The following is an 18,073-nucleotide window of genomic DNA, read 5'->3' on the forward strand; positions in this document are numbered from 1 at the left end:
TCCCTGGCCTGTTGTGTTCTTTATCATAGTGAAATTACTGAAATAACCTAAATGTTGAACAAAGGGGGCTGACTGGGTAAATCAAAGTGCCTTAATACCATAAAATATCATGTATCTATTTTAAAAATATAAATTTATAAGTATTATTCTATAAAGATACTTAAAACTTTTTTTTTTTTTCTCTGAGATGGAGTTTCGCTCTTGTTGCCCAGGCTGGAGTGCAGTGGCGCTATCTTGGCTCACTGCAACCTCCGCCTTCTGGTTTCAAGTGATTCTCCTGCCTCAGCCTCCCGAGTAGGTGGGACTACAGGCACACGCCACCATGCCCAGCTAGTTTTTTGTATTTTTTAGTAGAGACGGGGTTTCACCATGTTGGCCAGGATGGTCTCGATCTCTTGACCTCGTGATCCGCCTGCCTTGGCCTCCCAAAGTGCTGGGATTACAGGCGTAAGCAATGGCACCCGGCTAAAACATATGTTTAAATGAAATGGTGTGTTATAAAATTGCATGTACTCACTCTTTTAAAATTATTTATCTATCTTTCAAATGAAAAAAGTGCCTGGAAAAATACTAGCTGGCAATGGCTATGTCTGGTGGGTGGGAGGGTAGTAATTTTTACTTTATATATGATACTTTCAATATTGTTTGAAAAGTTTTTTAAATGAGCATCATTTTTATAATCAGAAAAATGTAGCTTTTGGGGGGCTGGGTGTGGTGGCTCATACCTATAATCCTAGCACTTTGGGAGGCCAAGGAGAGCGTATCACTTGAGGTCAGGAGTTTGAGACCAGCCTGGACAACATGGTGAAACCCCATCTCTACCAAGCATATAAAAATTAGCCAGACGTGGTGGCGGGCACCTGTAATCCCAGCTATTTGGGAGGCTAAGGCAGGAGAATCACTTGAACCCAGGAGGCGGAGGTTGCAGTGAGCTGAGGTCGCGCCACTGCACTCCAGCCTGGGCAACAGAATGAGACTCTGTCTCAAAACAAAAGCAAACCAAAACACATAAAGGGGTATAACAATTAGTGTGTATATATTTTTTGGTTACAAATGTCAATACCTACCTTAAATTCATTTACACTCAAAGGTAAATGTATTCGGAAGGCTAAGAGGACTGCAGGAAGGTCAAGGTGTGGCTGTACCTCAGAAGAGCTGGAAATGGATCTGGCAAGCTGCTGTTATGCACCCTCTCTCTGCAGCTCTGGGTGTGGGTATCAGTTCTTCAACTACAGGCCAGCTTCTTCCACCTGGCGGGAAATGCCATCCCGATGACTTCAGAGCTGCTAACCCCGCCACAAAGAGACAATGAGCACTGCTCTCTGGTCCCTAGGTCATCAATTCCAAGCACGCACTGCACTGTCCCTACTTGGGTCAGATGTCCATCTCTTACCCAGTCTCAGGCTCTACAGCTGGCCCACTGTGTGGTCCACTCCCAACTGTGGGTCTATCACTGTGGGCCAGGAGGCAGAGTCGTGTAAGAACTGTATTAATGGCTTGAGAAATAACTGTTCCCTCTCCCCCTGCACTCTTCTGCTGTGAGCTCCTATTTCCTTGGAGATAGGAAGAGAGGATAGGAAGTTCTCAGCCTGTTGGCTTAGTTTCCATCTTCAGAGGAGGGCCAGGGAAGACTGAAGTAGGAAACTGGGCAGGCTTGGATCAAGAGTTGTTAACATCAGAAACAATGGTGAGCTTCCCTGACAGGTTCCAGGTTCCTGTGCCGATGCAAAGTCAATTCATCTGAGTTCTCATGGAGCTCACAGCTCAACCCAAGAGATGAATGCTGGATAGAGCAGCCTTCATTGTCATTCCTTTGCCTCTCTTCCTGGGCACCTTCCATCACTTCCCTATAAGCAAGAAGAAATGTGTCTTCTAAACGATGAAGGGTTATCTTTCATCAAACGCCACAGAGCTCAAGAAAACATTCATCGGCTTCTATTTCTCTGTGCACTCTCTGCTTCATTTACTTACTTAGGAGATGGTAATTTAATTTTTTCCCAAAATAGAATGACTATGTCTGAAAACCACTTTTAAATACAGTAGGACCTCATGACATCATAGCTCATGGTTAGAATTCAATTTGGAATAAGTCATGACGTTGGAATGGGATCACTGCACTGGGAGCCCCTGATGGTCAGGAGCTATGTTTTAGCCATCGCCCAACTCCAGCATCAAGTGCAGTCCTGCTCCCTGATACACACTCAGAAGTTAAAGGCACTCAAAAGTCCTATGGTTCATTCTTTTTTAAAAATTTAATTTTTAAAATTTGACACATAACAACTACATATTCATGGAGTACATAGTGGTGTTTTCATACATATAATGTGTAGTAATCAAGTCAGGGTAAGTAGCATATTCATCATCTCAAACATTTATATTTCTTTGTGTTGGGAACATTCAATATTCTCTTTCTAGCTATTTGAAACTATACATTATTGTTAAATATGGTCATTCTACAGTGGTATAGAACACTAGAACTTATTCCTCCTCTCTATCTGTGATTCTGTATTCTTTAACAAATCTCTCCCTGTCTCTCCCTTCCTCCTACACTTACCAGCCTCTAGGATTCTGTTCTACTTTTTCCTTCTATGAAATCACCTTTTTTTTTTTAGCTTCCACATACAAGTGAGAACATATAGTGTTTAACTTTCTATTCCTGGACTATTTCATTTAACATGTCTTCCAGTTCTATGTTGCTGCAAATGACAAGATTTCATTCTTTTTTATGGCTGAATAGTATTCCCTTGTGTAGATATATACCACATTTTCTTTATCCATTCATCTGTTGCTGAACACCTAAGTTGATTCCATATCTTGGCTATTGTGAAAAGTGCAATAAACATAGGGGTGCAGCTACTTCTTCAAAATACTGATTTCTTTGCTCTTGGATAAATGCCCAGTAGTGGGATTGTTAGATTGACTACCAGTGGTTCTCTTTGTGGTTGTTTTTTGTTTGTTTGTTTTTGGAGGAACCCCCATATCATTCTCCATAGTGGCTGTATTAATTTACATTACTCTTATACACTGTTGGTGGGAATGTAAACTAATATAGCCACTATGGAGAATGTTATGGGAGTTCCTCACAAAACAAACAAACAAAAAACCCATCAGTGTATTAGAGTTCCCTTTTCTCCTCATCCTCACCAGCCATTGTCATTTTTTGTCTTTTTGATAACAGCCAGTCTAACTGGAGTGAGATGATACCTCATTGTGGTTTTGATTTTCATTTCCCTGATGATTAGTGATGTTGAGCATTTTTTCATATATTTGTTGGCCATTTGTATGTCTTCTATTGAGAAATGTCTGTTCAGTTCATTTGCCCATTTTTAATCAGATTTTTTTTTTTTTTTCTGCTGAGATGTTTGAGTTCCTTGCATATTCTGGATATTAATCCCCTGTGGAACTAGTAGTTTGCAAATATTTTCTCCCATTATGCAGGTTGTCTTTTCATTCAGTTGATTGTTTCCTTTGCTGTGTGGAAGATAATCCCATTTTAAAATTTTTGCTTTTGTTGCCTGTGCTTTTGAGGTCTTATTTATAAATCTTTTCCCAGAACCAATGCCCTGAAGTGTTTCCCCTGTGTTTTCTCCTAGTAGTTTTATTGTTTTGGGTCTAACATTTAAATCTTTTATCATTTCAAATTGATTTTTATATAATGTGAGAGATGGGAGGTCTAGTTTCATTCTTCGGCATACAAACATCCAGTCTTTCCAGAACTATTTATTGAAGAGACTATCCTTTCCCCAGTGAGTGTTCTTGGCACCTGTGTCAAAAATGAGTTGGCTGTAAATACATGTATTAATTTCTGGGTTCCTTATTCTGTTTCATTAGTCGATATGTCTGTTTTTACACCAATGCCATGCTCCTTTGGTTACTAGAGCCTTGTAATATTTTGAAGTGTGGTAGTGTGATGCTTCCAGTTTTGTTCTTTTTGCTCAGGGATTGCTTTGACTATAGAGTTCTTTTTTGATTCCATACAAATTTTAGGAGTGTTTTTTCTAATTCTGTGAAAAATGATGTTGGTATTTTCATAAGAATTACATTACATCTGTAGATTGCTTGGAGTAGTATTGTCATTTTAACAATATTAATTCATTTGGTTCATGAGCACGAGATGTCCTTCCATTTGTTTGTATCCTCTTCAATTTCTTTCATCGGTGTTTTGCAGTTTCCTTCGTTAGAAGTCTTTTGCCTCCTTGGTTAAATTTATTCCTAGGTATTCTTTTTCATAGCTATTATAAATGAGATTGCCTTCTTGAGTTCTTTTTCAACTAGTTTGTTGTTTGTGTTTAAAAAATGCTACTGCTTTTTGTATGTTGATTTTGTATCCTGCAACTCTGCTGAATTTATCAGTTGTAAGAGTTTTTTAGTAGACTCTATGTTTTTCTACATATTAGATAATGTCAAACAGGGATGATTAGGTGTTTCCTTGGGTTTCTGTTATTTTTTATTTTTTATTTTTTTGTCTATTAAAGATGTCACACATTTCTCCAAATCTTCTGTTCCTGCAGTAAAACATTTTCAGAGATATGTTCTTCCTCTGAGTTTTTGGGATGATGTTCCCTTTATCTTGTTCCATAGATTTTCCCACACATAATTCATTTTTTACCTCTCTACTCATCCTTGACCAAGGTACAATCTATTCTTCTGCTAACAGAGAGGCTACTTGAACTACCTGGGTTTACGCTTGCCTAAGACTGACAGCTTTCCTAGGGAGCAGGACTTACAGTTCTAAAACTAGGACAATCCTAGGTAAACTAGAATGGTTAGTTACCCTAGGGGTAATTACCAACATGAAAGGTGGTAAGAGAGAGGGAACTTGGGAAAGAAGGGAAGACCTGAGAAATTATGGACTTTCAACCCAACTCTAGTTTTATGGTTTTTCTTTCCATTTTAATAACTGAGGTTCCTGCACATAGACTCACCCGTGATATTTGAACTCAGAAATTCTTCAGGTTAATCGTTCTTTCAACCTATATATAATTGTCCACTTTTCACCCCTCAGTACCAGCCCACTATAAATATTTTTCCTAGTTTCTAGCCTTTGTTCATCTAATTTGATGGCATTGTAAGTGACTGCTTTGAATCTCCCTCTGCACCAACACACAGCAGTGATAACATAACATATAAAAGAGAATTTAAAAGTCATAGCCATGCCCCCAAAATGAGATACACATGTCCATGGACCTGGAACAGACTCAAAATGCAAAACAATGAGTAGAGGGCCTGCTGAGCTCTGGATCTCAGAGAAGGTAATAGCAGATGTGAATTTGACTTCTGCGGGTAGATAGGCTCCACAGGATAAAAGGGCTCCACATGAAGCAGGGGAACCAGAACCATGCTCAGGGCCTGCACCCAGAAGCCAGGGCAGGGTTTTCCTGACTAGGGAGAGGAGGCTAGAAAATCTGTTGCCAACCACTGCCTGGAGTGTAGCTTAGTGCCTAGAGTGGACTCAAGCACAGCCCCATAAGGAGGATGCACACACAGAGAGAAAAAAAATAGAGAGGCAGTGGTAAACCTTCTGCCCATGATGACCTTAGAAACTCGATCTTAAAACACATGAGGAAATCTTACACCAAGAAAGATAGCTAATAAAATCAATAATTGCAATATGAGTTTTTCTAGAAAGACACAAAATTTTAAATGTTAGAAAGACTTGAAAATATGTATATTTAAAATCCTTGAAGGGTAAAGAAATTACATCCTTAAAAGAGATATATGCCATCAAATCAGGCAGAAATAAAATAAGCACAGGTAGTTTTAAAAATTAAAAACCACAGAGAAGAAAAATGCAGCCATTGACAGGGGGCAGAGGGCCACTCAGTGGGATAGATTCTAGACTAAACATAGTTGAAGAGAGAATTAACAAATTGGAATAAGGAATTCATCCAGACAGTAACAGTATCAAAGGGGCTATCTGAATAAGACAGAGAATGACAGGCACTGTGGTTATGGGTTCGGGGCTCAGGAAAGGCTTGTCAAAGGACACATTTAAGTAGCAGCCTGATTCAGTAAGAACACAAGTCACGTGATGACTAAAACGCCAAAAGCAAGGGCAACAAAAGCCAAAATAGACAAATGGGATCTAATTAAACTAAAGAGCTTCTGCACGGCAAAAGAAACTACCATCACAGTGAACAGGCAACCTACAGAATGAGAGAAAATTTTTGCAATCTACCCATCTGACAAAGGGCTAATATCCAGAATCAACAAAGAACTCAAACAAATTTACAAGGAAAAAAAAAAAAAAAAACTCCATCAAAAAGTGGGCAAAGGATATGAACAGACACTTCTCAAAAGAAGACATTTATATAGCCAACAAACATATGAAAAAAAAGCTCACTATCACTGATCATTAGAGAAATGCCAATCAAAACCACAATGAGATACTGTCTCACACCAGTGAGAATGGCAATCATTAAAAAGCCGGGAAACAACAGATGCTGGAGAGGATGTGGAGAAATAGGACTGCTTTTATACTTTTGGTGGGAGCGAAATTAGTTCAACCATTGTGGAAGACAGCGTGGCGATCCCTCAAGGATCTAGAACTAGAAATACCATTTGACCCAGCAATCCCATTACTGGATATATACCCAAAGGATTATAAATCATGCTGCATTAAAGACATATGCACACATACGTTTATTGCGGCACTATTTACAATAGCAAAGACTTGGAACCAACCCAAATATCCATCAATGATAGACTGGATTAAGAAAATGTGGCATATATACACCATGGAATACTATACAGCCATAAAAAAAAGGATGAGTTCATGTCCTTTGCAGGGACATGGATGAAGCTGGAAACCATCATTCTCAGCAAATTATTACAAGGTCAGAAAACCAAACACCACATGTTCTCACTCATAAGTGGGAATTGAACAATGAGATCATTTGGACACAGGGCGGGGAACATCACACACTGGGGCCTGTTCTTGGGGGCGGGTGAGCGGGGAGGGATAGCATTAGGAGAAATACTTAATGTAAATGATGAGTTGATGGGTGCACCAAACCAACATGGCACATATATACCTATGTATCAAACCTGCATGTTGTACACATGTACCCTAGAACTTAAAGTATAACAATAATAATAATAATAAAGTCATGTGAATGAAATAAAAATAAATAAATCCATCCATTCATAGGTATTATGCCTTGCATGAAGCTGTTGTGAGGATTTGATTAAATAACACAAAGCAGCAAGCCCAGTGCCTGAGACACAGTTAATAACAAATGTTAAGAAACATACTTCCCTTCCTAAGAATCTGAGTTACAGAATGAATTTAGCATTCGATCTCTATATTGAGGAGGCTTATGGCCACCTTGCTGGAGCCCAGCGTCATGCTGATGGGACTCAAATTGAGTGATATTCTTTGAATCCTAATAACGGTGGATTTAGCTATTTGTGACAAAGTGGCTGGAACATTGTCAGTTGTCTGTATGCCTGTTTCCTCCTTCTGCTTCTCTCCCTTGAGAACAAATTCTGTTTTCCCCTCTAGCATTAACTAAACAAGCTAGTTACATCCAAAATAGAGATGACATTTTAATACAACCAGGCAGCCTGGACAGGAATTTCTTTGCAAATCCCAATATTCCATCAGTACAGCTCTCAGCATTTCTCCCATTATGTCTTCTGTGGAGCCCAGAAAGAACTCCTGACAGAGGTCAGGAAAGGGGGAAAGACAAAGCCACCCTTTTACTCAGCATGAAGCCTTTTCAACTCATCAGGCCCCTGATGAAAACATTCCATAATGAAAAGAACAAAATAAGACAGGCTCACAGTGAACAGCAGCAGAATGTTCCATCGGACAGAGAGCAGCTTCTTGGGATGTGGGAATCTGAGACTGGATTGTATTCAAAGAAAATACCCCCAGAGTGATAGAGTGCAAGTCCTGGGGCTCAGCAACATTCAAAGTTCCATGCTTTGAAGGGGGGTGTTTCCCTGCCAAGGCCTGGGGACGGGGCCGGCTATCCTAGAAACAGAATTAGACTGGGAAATGCAACCAGGTGACGAAGGGCCTTTGGCATGGCAGTTTCTCTCCTCCTCGAGCAAGGCAGATACAGGCCTCTGTGATGAACCAGAAAAGAGAAGCCAGAGGTGCAGCACTGGTATTTGTTTTTCTAACCAGAAGAGAGAAAACATGTTCCACCCTCTCTGAGTCCTTGGTCAGGAAAATGTTGTTTTAAGAAGAAGAAAAGGAAGAGGAGGAAGAAACAACCCTCCTTTCTGCAGCTAAACTGGCTTTTGCACTCATCTCCCAGGGGCAAGGCAGGCTAATGACTCTTCCTTCCTGCCTTGGACATTAGGTGGCGTCCAGGGGGTTCCCCTGGTCTCTGTGGTCGATCTTCCCTCAGCAGCTCAGTCCAGCCCAAGCTCCAGCACAATTGTCTCACACTAAAAAATCTATAAAAAATAAGTATTCTCCTTATTTGAGTTCTTTCCTTGTTTTTTTCCAAAAACTGCCTACCTCACCAAGTATGAATTATTTAAAAGAAAACAATAAAGAACTGAGCATTTCACCTTTGGCTGAGTTGGAAGGAAATGTTCACACTGGGAATGGGAGAAAATAAGAGGAATTTGTAGGGGCAAATGCTAGGATTTTAATGTCTCCCGCATCCTGTGATGCATATAGTGCCTGATGTCTTTTAAAGAAGGGGAAAAAACCTTGTGTTACATTAAAAACAACCAAATTTAAAAACAACTATTTGGGTTGAGGTTAGAGAGACGATGTATTGCACACCAGCAAAATGAGGGTGATACGAGCATGAGCCTGCAACTTTTATCATTGTCTTGGAGGTCCTCACATACACAAAGGTATTCTGTTTTCACTTTGCTTGTCCATCATACGCACATATACAACTTGAAATTCATTTTAATAAGACTTCAGTTCCGGTGGTAGGCAGATAGGAGATACATTAAATAGAAGAAACCTCATATTGAGAGTAGGGCATTGGTCAGTTATTAGCATTTATTAGGCTGGGTCCCTGCATTGTAGTAGGTTCATTATGTCTGTTGATTAAATTAACGCAGGACACTACTGTAATAGCAAGTGGAAATAGATTTGATTCCTTTCCTAAGAGAGTCAATTTGCTGGTACTCCCCAGTCATGCCATAGAACCAGTTGTCCATCCATAGAGACTGCCACAGAATATATGTTTGAATAATTAAGTTGTAGTTTTATGGTTAAATCCTTTTTAAACCTACTTCCTCATTCTCATTAGAAACACTGTACTGATCCATGTTCTTCTGCTTCATTACCTAAGATTTTTGGAATTTACCTGATTTTTATTTATTTTCAAAAATTAATTAATATTTTTTTGAGACAGAGTCCCATTCTGTTGCCCAGGCTGGAGTGCAGTGGCATGATCTCAGTTCAATGCAACCTCTGTCTCCCAAGTTTAAGTGATTCTTGTGCCTCAGCCTCCCAAGTAGCGGGGACTACAGGCATGCGCCATGGCGCCTGGATAATTTTTGTATTTCTAGTAGAGGTGGGGTTTTGTCATATTGGCCAGGCTGGTCTCAAACTCCTGACCTCAAGTGATCCACCCGCCTCAGCCTCCCAAAGTATTGAGATTACAGGCGTGAGCCACCATGCCCAGCTTACCTGCTTTTTAAAGCTAACTCCCTTTCCTCATGTGACTCTCCAAAAACCAAAACCCCTTGTGACATCCAGGAGAGTACTCTGAAGGCAGATGTGACTGCAGTAGCTCAATACTCAAAGGGATTTCCAGGTCGCCTACCCTCAGAGCCTCTCTTCCCTATGTCTTTGCCTTAATAAAAAAGGCCTCTGTGAAGTCCTAGAGCTCAAGCACTTGTTTTCATGATTCCTGCAAAGTGAGAGACTTGAAAAATGAGGGCCCAGAAAGGAAATCACCTGTTCAATTTTATAGAGCAAAATAGCAGTTAAGCCAAACTAGAAACTAGAATTCACTGTTCCCCGAGTCATCTTTTTGAGAAGCACATTTTCAAGTTCAGTTAGAATATATTGAGAAGTATATGTGGGGATTTGCTTTGTATCAGGCTAGTTAAGTGCAATCACATAAGGGGCATATTGAAAAACAATGCAGGGCAGAAGCAAAACATCCACTGTATCTATTGAATTTAGGAAAATTCATTTGAATAGCTAATAACTTGTCGGTAGATGGAAGTTACTCTGCCTCTTCTTGGATGTGACTCTCAGGAATCATCATCAGTAGCCTCCACTCCTTTGTCTCATGAAATCAACAGTGAGTTTAGCAGCAGCTCTCTTGTTATAATTCAGCTAGTTTATTTGTATCTTAATCAGAGTAGATTACTTTTGACCAAACTAGCATCTCTTGACACAATCTACCTTGTATGACTTCTTTCAGTTAATGAGAAATGGTTCCCTCTGATCATTACATGTTTATGCAAAGCTAATTTATCTTGACCAATATTGTTATGCTAATTATATAAGCCCAGTTGTCTCTTTCAGACAATTTCTATTACAAGAGCTCTTGAAAGTGCAATGAGAAGAAAGAATAAAATGGAGCAGACATGTAATTAGGGAGATTATGAAAATCCTTTCCCAGGTATTTAAAAATGTATTTTAAGTATAGGAATTTTGGTTTTTGTAGTGTGATGTCCTGTATTCTCTTCTGGACCAGGTTTGTACTTCAGTTCCATGGGCTAAAATCTCAGCTGTCTACAGGTGCAAGGAAGAGAACATAAATGGAAAAAACAGGTAGGGTTCAAGTGCTGTGCATCTGCCATGTGCCTAAGGGCCACGGAGTCCTGGACTAGAGGGAGTGCTTGCTTCATCTGAAGGAGGCCACCCACCTCAGTGCCAGCACTTGATATTATATTATAAGGAAATGAGGCCCAATGCAGCCAGAAAAAACAGAAATCTGAACTAAGTATCCTGATTTTTAAGTGGCTTTATTTTTATTTTTGTAAGTAGTGAGCTGGGTCAAATACTTTTATCCAAGGGTAGGACCCAGTAGGCTGCCTAAAGAGAGGAAAAAAACCCAAAGTGCTTTTTCATTCTCCATTCTCACCTCTCAACACAACATTTCTGATGCCAGATTTGGGAGGGGATGTCCCACATACAGAGCAATTCTCCAGCAGACGCTAACCACCTCTAATTCAATTCTGACACCGTGCACCAGCAGACAGCATCAGATCCCACAGGTTTGGGGCTCGGTCCCATAAGACTGTCCCCACTTCAGATGCCAGTCACAAGACCCAGGTTGTGACCTGTGCTTCTGATCAACCAGCCATAAGCCAGGGTTCCCACAACCTTCTCCTCAGGCTCAATTAATTTGCAAGAGTGGCTGACAGAGCTTAGGGAAACACTCTACTTACATTTACTGGTTTATTAATAAAGCATATGATAAAGGATAGAAATGAACAGCCAGATACAGTTGCGTAGAACAAAGTGTGGGGAAGGGACACGGAGTTTCCACGCCCTCTCTGGACACACCACACTCCAGGAACATCCACGTGTCCAGCAATCGGAAGCTCTCTGAACCCCTTCCTTTTGGGTGCTTATGGCGGTTTCATTGCATAGACATGATTGATTACATCATTGGCCACTGGTGATCAACTTAACCTTCAGGCTCTCTTTCCTGCCTGGAAGTTGGAGGAGGGGGGTGTTGAAAGTCCCATACCTCTAATCCTGTCTTGGTCTTTCTAGTGACCAGCCCCCATCCTGAAGCTACCAAGGGTCTGCCAGCCACCAGTCATTTCATTAGCATACAAAAGACACACTTGTTTTTTTGACATGTAGTCTCCCTCTGTTGCCCAGGCTGGAGTGCAGTGGGCCATCTCGACTCACTGCAAGCTCCGCCTTCCGGATTCACACCATTCTCCTGTCTCAGCCTCCCGAGTAGCTGGAACTACAGGCGCCCGCCACTATGCCCAGCTAATTTTTTGTATTTTTAGTAGAGATGGGGTTTCACTGTGTAAGCCAGGATGGTCTCGATCTCCTGACCTCATGATCCGCCCACCTCGGCCTCCCAAAGTGTTGGGATTACAGGCATGAGCCACCGCACCCGGCCCTTTTTTTTTTTTCCCCTTTGAGACTGAGTCTGGCTCTGTCACCCAGGCTGGAGTGCAGTGGCGCGATCTCAGCTCACTGCAACCTCCACTTCCTGGGTTCAAGCGATTCTCCTGCCTCAGCATCCCAAGTAGCTGGGATTACAGGTGCATGCCACCACGCTAATTTTTGTATTTTTTGTAGAGATGGGGGTTTCACCATGTTGGCCAGGCTGGTCTCGAACCCCTGGCCTCAAATGATCCACCCGCCTTGGCCTCCCAAAGTGCTGGGATTATAGGCGTGAACCACCATGCCCGGCTGAAAGACACTCTTATTATAAAAACCCTTATTCTTAAAGTTTAGGGAGCTGTTTGTCAGAAAACAGGACAGAGACCTATAGTTCACAATATCACACTGTGTCATTTTGTGACTTCTGCTCTGTTTCATACAAAGATCACTTCAGTACCAAGAGGCTGAAAAATTGTCGGGCACGGTGGCTCACGCCTGTAATCCCAGCACTTTGGGAGGCCAAGGTGGGTGGATCACGAGATCAGGAGTTCAAGACCAGCCTGGCCAAGATGGTGAAACTCTGTCTCTACTAGCAAGACAACAAAAAATTAGCCAGGCGCAGTGGCGGGCGCCTGTAATCCCAGCTACTCGGGAGGCTGAGGCTGGAGAATCACTTGAACTCGGAGGTGGAGGTTACAGTGAGCTGAGATCACACCATTGCCCTCCAGCCTGGGCGACAGAGTGAGACTCCATCTCAAAAAAAAAAAAAAAAAGGGAGGTTGAAAAATGGTCTATAGCCGGGCGCGGTGGCTCAAGCCTGTAATCCCAGCACTTTGGGAGGCCGAGACGGGTGGATCACGAGGTCAGGAGATCGAGACCATCCTGGCTGACACGGTGAAACCCCGTCTCTACTAAAAAATACAAAAAATTAGCCGGGCGAGATGGCGGGAGCCTGTAGTCCCAGCTACTCGGGAGGCTGAGGCAGGAGAATGGCGTAAACCCTGGAGGCGGAGCTTGCAGTGAGCCGAGATCGCGCCACTGCACTCCAGCCTGGGCGACAAAGCGAGACTCCGTCTCAAAAAAAAAAAAAAAAAAAAAGAAAAATGGTCTATAAATTAGTTGGAGCATCTACCAGCTGGCAGGAAGATGTAGATAGTCTCTCCTGCTTGCCAACCTCTCCGGGGTCAAATGAGCTTTCTGTGGATTCATCTGGAATCTTAAGGAGCTACTGTCCTCTTGGCTTCATCAACCACAGCTCCCCAAAATCCTGAAGCAGCCAAACATATGGGCACCTCCTCTCTTTCCTTGTCATGATTGGACACAGCTATGCCAGGAGACATGGAAAGTGTGCAGCCCATGACACCACAACCCACCACCACCTCAGCCAGGCCCCTCACTCTCACCCCACAGGCCGCTGAGGAGCCAGTCTGTGAGGATGAAAGGCGAACAACCCTGACTCCGCTTCTTCCTTATTCTGAGTGAGGGCACTTGATATGGGGTGGAAAATCACTGAAAATGAAGGACGTCCATGCCTCAAGTTTGGTTCCTGCTGTAAGTAGGAGCGAACAGGCCACCAGGCAGATGGCTGCTTTAGTATCAAGTTTCATCAAAGTCTACTTGCAGCTGATACCTGTGTTTGAGGCCTAAGTTCCTGGTCCCCCACCTAGCCTTGTCCTTTTTTAAAGCTGGTAGCTGCCCTGCTTCCATGCTCCAAACAACTCCTGCCCAGCAGCCTGGTTTTGACCCTCGAACCATTGCTCCTATGCACATTGCACAACTCCAGCCCTGCCTTTTACCCCACACATACTCCCTATTTTTCTCCACCTCTGCCTGGGCCACTGGCTTCCCTCAGGCCAAGTCTCTCCCAGGGCCAGCCACACCCTCTGCGCCCAGCTTCACTTAGGCTCACCCTACTCCATCCTCCTCTTATCCTCAGCCTGGACACTGAAAGCTGTGCCTCTGGGACTGTCCTCTCCATCGCAGAGCCTCCTCCATAACCTCTCCTCAGAGGACTCAGGGCTAAAGGAAGGCACATAACATACGTGACTTGAGAAGAATGGGGATCAGGAGAGGCTGCTGTTCATTTCCACTAAGGATTAACAGGAGAAGAAAGCTCTAAGTGGTAGGAGGACAGAGAAAGGCTGGAAAACAGTCGAATCTACTGTCCATGGAGATTTGGCAATTTCAGGGCCTTTCAGAGCAGAAGACCAAGCCCAGTACCTGGAATGGGGATCGATCGGGAGAAGGAGCCTGGGAGCCAGGGGAGGAGCAGATTGGCTTGGAGATCAGGCTTGCACACTCTGCCCTGTCCTCTTCCTGGCCAGGTAGAAATGGAGATATCGATATTCTATTAGGAAAAAGTGTGAGCTCGCTTAAAGGGAGTTGAAACAAAACCATGCCAGGCAAATCTATGTAATGTCAAATTGCAGACGGGCATTCAAAGAGATGGGAGGGCCCAGGCCAGGAAATTCAGGGGCCTGGCTTCAAATCCGGTCCAAGTGTGTGAGAGCGCAGGAAAAGGACTGACATTCTCCAGGTCTCTGTCAGCTCTCTGAGAAGACAGAACTTGGACTGGATGAAATATTCATTATCTTAAAAGACAGACAAATTAACTCAAAGCTTAGCAGCTTGAAACAAAGAACTTTGATGACCTCGTGAAGTCTGTAGTTAGGAACCCAGGCACTGTGTGGCCAAGCCCCCTATGTCAGAGTCTCCCTGAGGCTACAGTGGAGGCGTCAGCTGGGCCCATGATCGCCCAGGGCTCCACCTGGCAGGACCAACTTTCTAGCTCACCCAAGTGATTGTTAGGCAGAATTCAATCCCTCTCAGAGACCCAGATTAAGGGTCTCAGTTGGAATAAGGGCCTCAGTTCCTTGCTGGCTGTTGGCTGGAGGCCTCCCTCAGTTTCTCGATACCTGGGTCTCTCTATAGGGCAGCTCATAACATCGCGACAGGCTTCAATCGAGCTAGCAAGAGACATTTCTGGTTTCTGGTACTTGGAAGCTTGGGAGATGCCACTGCCCCCGAACAAGCAAAAAGCTGAACAAACTGAATAATCAACTCTTCTTAGAACTCTAAGAGAAGTGAGGTCCCAGGGACAACAACTGCCCCCAAAATTGGAGAGACAGACAGATGGATACAGAGAATCACAACTTACCTACCAGAGCAGAAATTCATGAGCAGAAATCTCCGTGGGAACGAGTGCCAAGGTAGAAAAATCCAAACTGTAAATGATGAATTACTTTTGGCTCCGTGTGGACAAGTCTGAGAGTAAAAAGACTCCAGGGGGACCCAGACATAAAGGGGACTCCATGCACACTTTTGCTAAATTTACCTGCAAAATCTCGACCAGGTTCCCACATTAAATATCAAAGGAAAATGCCCTTATGCTTCTGGCAAAGGGAGGGGGAAAGGAACCATTTTGAAAAGCGCAGAGCATCCTGTTCTTAACAAGGCCTTCCCTCAGGAGAAACTATTCAACCAGAGCCTAAGCCCTCCCTGAGATTTTATCACAGCCTACCCGACCTGGGGGAGGGAAATACCCCACTCCAGCAACTCTAGCCATCCTGTCCCACCTAAGGTGCGGAGGAGACAAAGGACTGAGAAGTACGTGTGAGTTCAGAGGCATAGATTCACTAAGAGGCTGAGACTAATCACAGGTTCACGGAATGCCTTCCTCACTTCACCACCCCCCATTACTAGAGGTCTGTTTAAAGCAGTTCCTTTTACCCAGTACACCATGACCAGCCAACAAGAACAAATTACAAGTCATACTAAAAGTCAAAAAATACAGTTTAGAGAGACAAAGCAAGCATCAGAACCAAATATGGCAGGGATGTTGGAATTATCAGAATGGGAATTTAAAATATCTATCATCAGTCTATTAAAGGCTCTAATGGAGAAAGCAGACAGCATGCAAGAACAGTTGAGCAATGTAAGCAGAGAGATGAAAATCCTAAGACAGAACCTAAAAGAAATGCTAGAGATCAAAACTACTAAGGCAGATGCAGAATGCCTTTGAAGGTCTTAATAGTAGACTGGACATGGGTGAGGAATTTCTGAGCTTGAGGATACATCAATAGAAATCTCCCAAACTGAAAAGCAAAGAGAACACAGACTGGAAACAAAACAAAACAAAAACAGAATATCCACGTACTGGTGGAAAACTACAAAAGATATAACACATGCACAATGAGAATACCAGAAAGAGAAGAAAGAGAAAAAGTACAGAAGAATTATTTGAAATAATGACTAAGAATTTCCACGCAACAATGTCAGACACCAAGCGACAGATCCAGGAAGCTTAGAGAACACCAAGAAGGACAAACAAAAAATCCCAGAACTATACCTGGGCATATCATATTCAAACTACAGAAGATCAAAGATATAGAATAGGAGAGGGCAAGCAAGACAGAAGTCAGAGCCTACATGTAATCTGGTCAGGAAAGTAACATTCTGGCCAGGCTCAGTGGCTCACGCCTATAATCCCGGCAATTTGGAAGGAGAAGATAGGAAGATCACTTGAGCCGAGGAGTTTGAGACCAGCCTGGGCAACATAGTGAGACCCCATCTCTCCTAGAATAAAAAGTTAGCACGTTGTGGTGGCACATGCCTGTAGTTCTAGCTACTCCGGAGGCTGAGGCAGAAAGACGGCTTGAGACCAGGAGTTCAAGGCTGCAGTGAGCTGTAATTGCACTACTGCACTCCAGTCTGACCGACAGAGCAGGACTCTGTCTCACAATAAATAAATGTATTAAAAAGTGATATCCCATCACATTTGCCATATTCTGTTCATTAGAATTGACTCACTAAGCCCAGCCCATACCCCGGGGGGGCTATAGGAAACTGCACAAGAGCATAAATACTAGAAGGCGGAAATCATCAGGAGCTATTTTGTTTATGATTTTATTCATTTCAATTTTAATTTAATTTTTTTTAAGAGACAGGTTCTCACTCCGTTGCCCAGGCCAGAGTCCAGGGATGCAATCGTAGCTCCCTGCGGCCTCGAACTCCTGGCTCAAGCAATCCTCCTGCCTCAGTCTAGCTAGGATACAGGCATGTGCCACTATGCAAAGCTAATTTATTTTATTTTATTTTGTCGAGACGGGGTCTGATGGCGTTGCCGAGGCTGGTCTCAAACTCCTGCCTCAGCCTCCCAAAGTGTGAGTCATCACATTGGGTTGTCAGGAACTAATTCAGACCCTGCCTACCTCAAATTATCTCCCACACTCAGCACTCACATTCTGTGAATACTCCTCCCATAGAAGGAGGCTACACATTCAGTTTACAACCCCATCCTCCAAGATTCTCAGCCAAACACCTTCATGGCTCTGACATATTATTCTACATGTGGAGTTAACAACATGAAAAACACAGTCAAACAGGAAAATCATGTTATCCAACAGAGTTAGACAGTGAAAAGAAGACAGCGCATTTTCTCTATTTCTGTGGCATCTAACATCAGAAGGCAGGGTAGACCAGATAGCTAGCTATCTGTTTATCTATTTATTTTGAGATGGAGTCTTGCTTTGTCACCCAGGCTCAAGTGCAGTGGCGCGATCTCAGCTCACCGCAACCTCTGCCTTCCAGGTCCAAGTGATTCTCTTGCCTCAGCCTCCTGAGTAGCTGGGATTACACGCATCTGCCACCACACTCGGTTAAGTTTTGTATTTTTAGTAGAGACAGGGTTTCACCATGTTGGCCGGGCTGGTCTCAAACTCCTGACCTCAGGTGATCTGCCTGCCTCAGCCTCCCAAGGTGCTGGGATTACAGGCGTGAGCCACCATGCTCAGCTCCAGTTATCTTTTTAGAATAGCCATAAAAAATATGTCTTTGTTTAGATCACTTCAGAACCAAATGCTCTGAAGCCAGCCTATCCAGAGAGCCTAGGTTGATCTGAGGCCAGTCCCTGCAATGCAAGGAGGGGTGTCACAACTCAAAGACCACTCCTGAGCTTTCACTTTCTTTCCAAAATAATTGAAGTCAATAGACTGTCCCCAGAGCTTCTGTGAGGTATTCACATTTTCTCTGGAGTGACATGACTTTCTTTCTTTTTTTTTTTTT

General features: G+C 43.1%; 1 long non-coding RNA gene across 7 annotated transcripts in view; it reads right to left on the reverse strand.

The window, feature by feature from the left end:
* The window catches only part of LOC111555315, a 52,849-nt gene extending 36,358 nt beyond the window's left edge, over positions 1-16,491 (reverse strand). For 2 of the 7 annotated variants that reach the window (XR_002735496.2, XR_002735492.2), the window contains exon 1: positions 15,168-16,489. This is a non-coding gene — a long non-coding RNA (uncharacterized LOC111555315). Of the gene's footprint in view, positions 1-1,067; positions 1,848-15,167 lie in introns of all 7 variants that reach the window. The other 5 variants (XR_002735497.2, XR_002735493.2, XR_002735498.2 and 2 more) reach the window with 4 other exon arrangements.
* Between the last annotated feature and the right edge of the window lie 1,582 nt (positions 16,492-18,073).

The sequence above is a fragment of the Piliocolobus tephrosceles genome, chromosome 1 (genome assembly GCF_002776525.5).
Source record: "Piliocolobus tephrosceles isolate RC106 chromosome 1, ASM277652v3, whole genome shotgun sequence".
Classification (NCBI taxonomy): Eukaryota; Metazoa; Chordata; class Mammalia; order Primates; family Cercopithecidae; genus Piliocolobus; species Piliocolobus tephrosceles.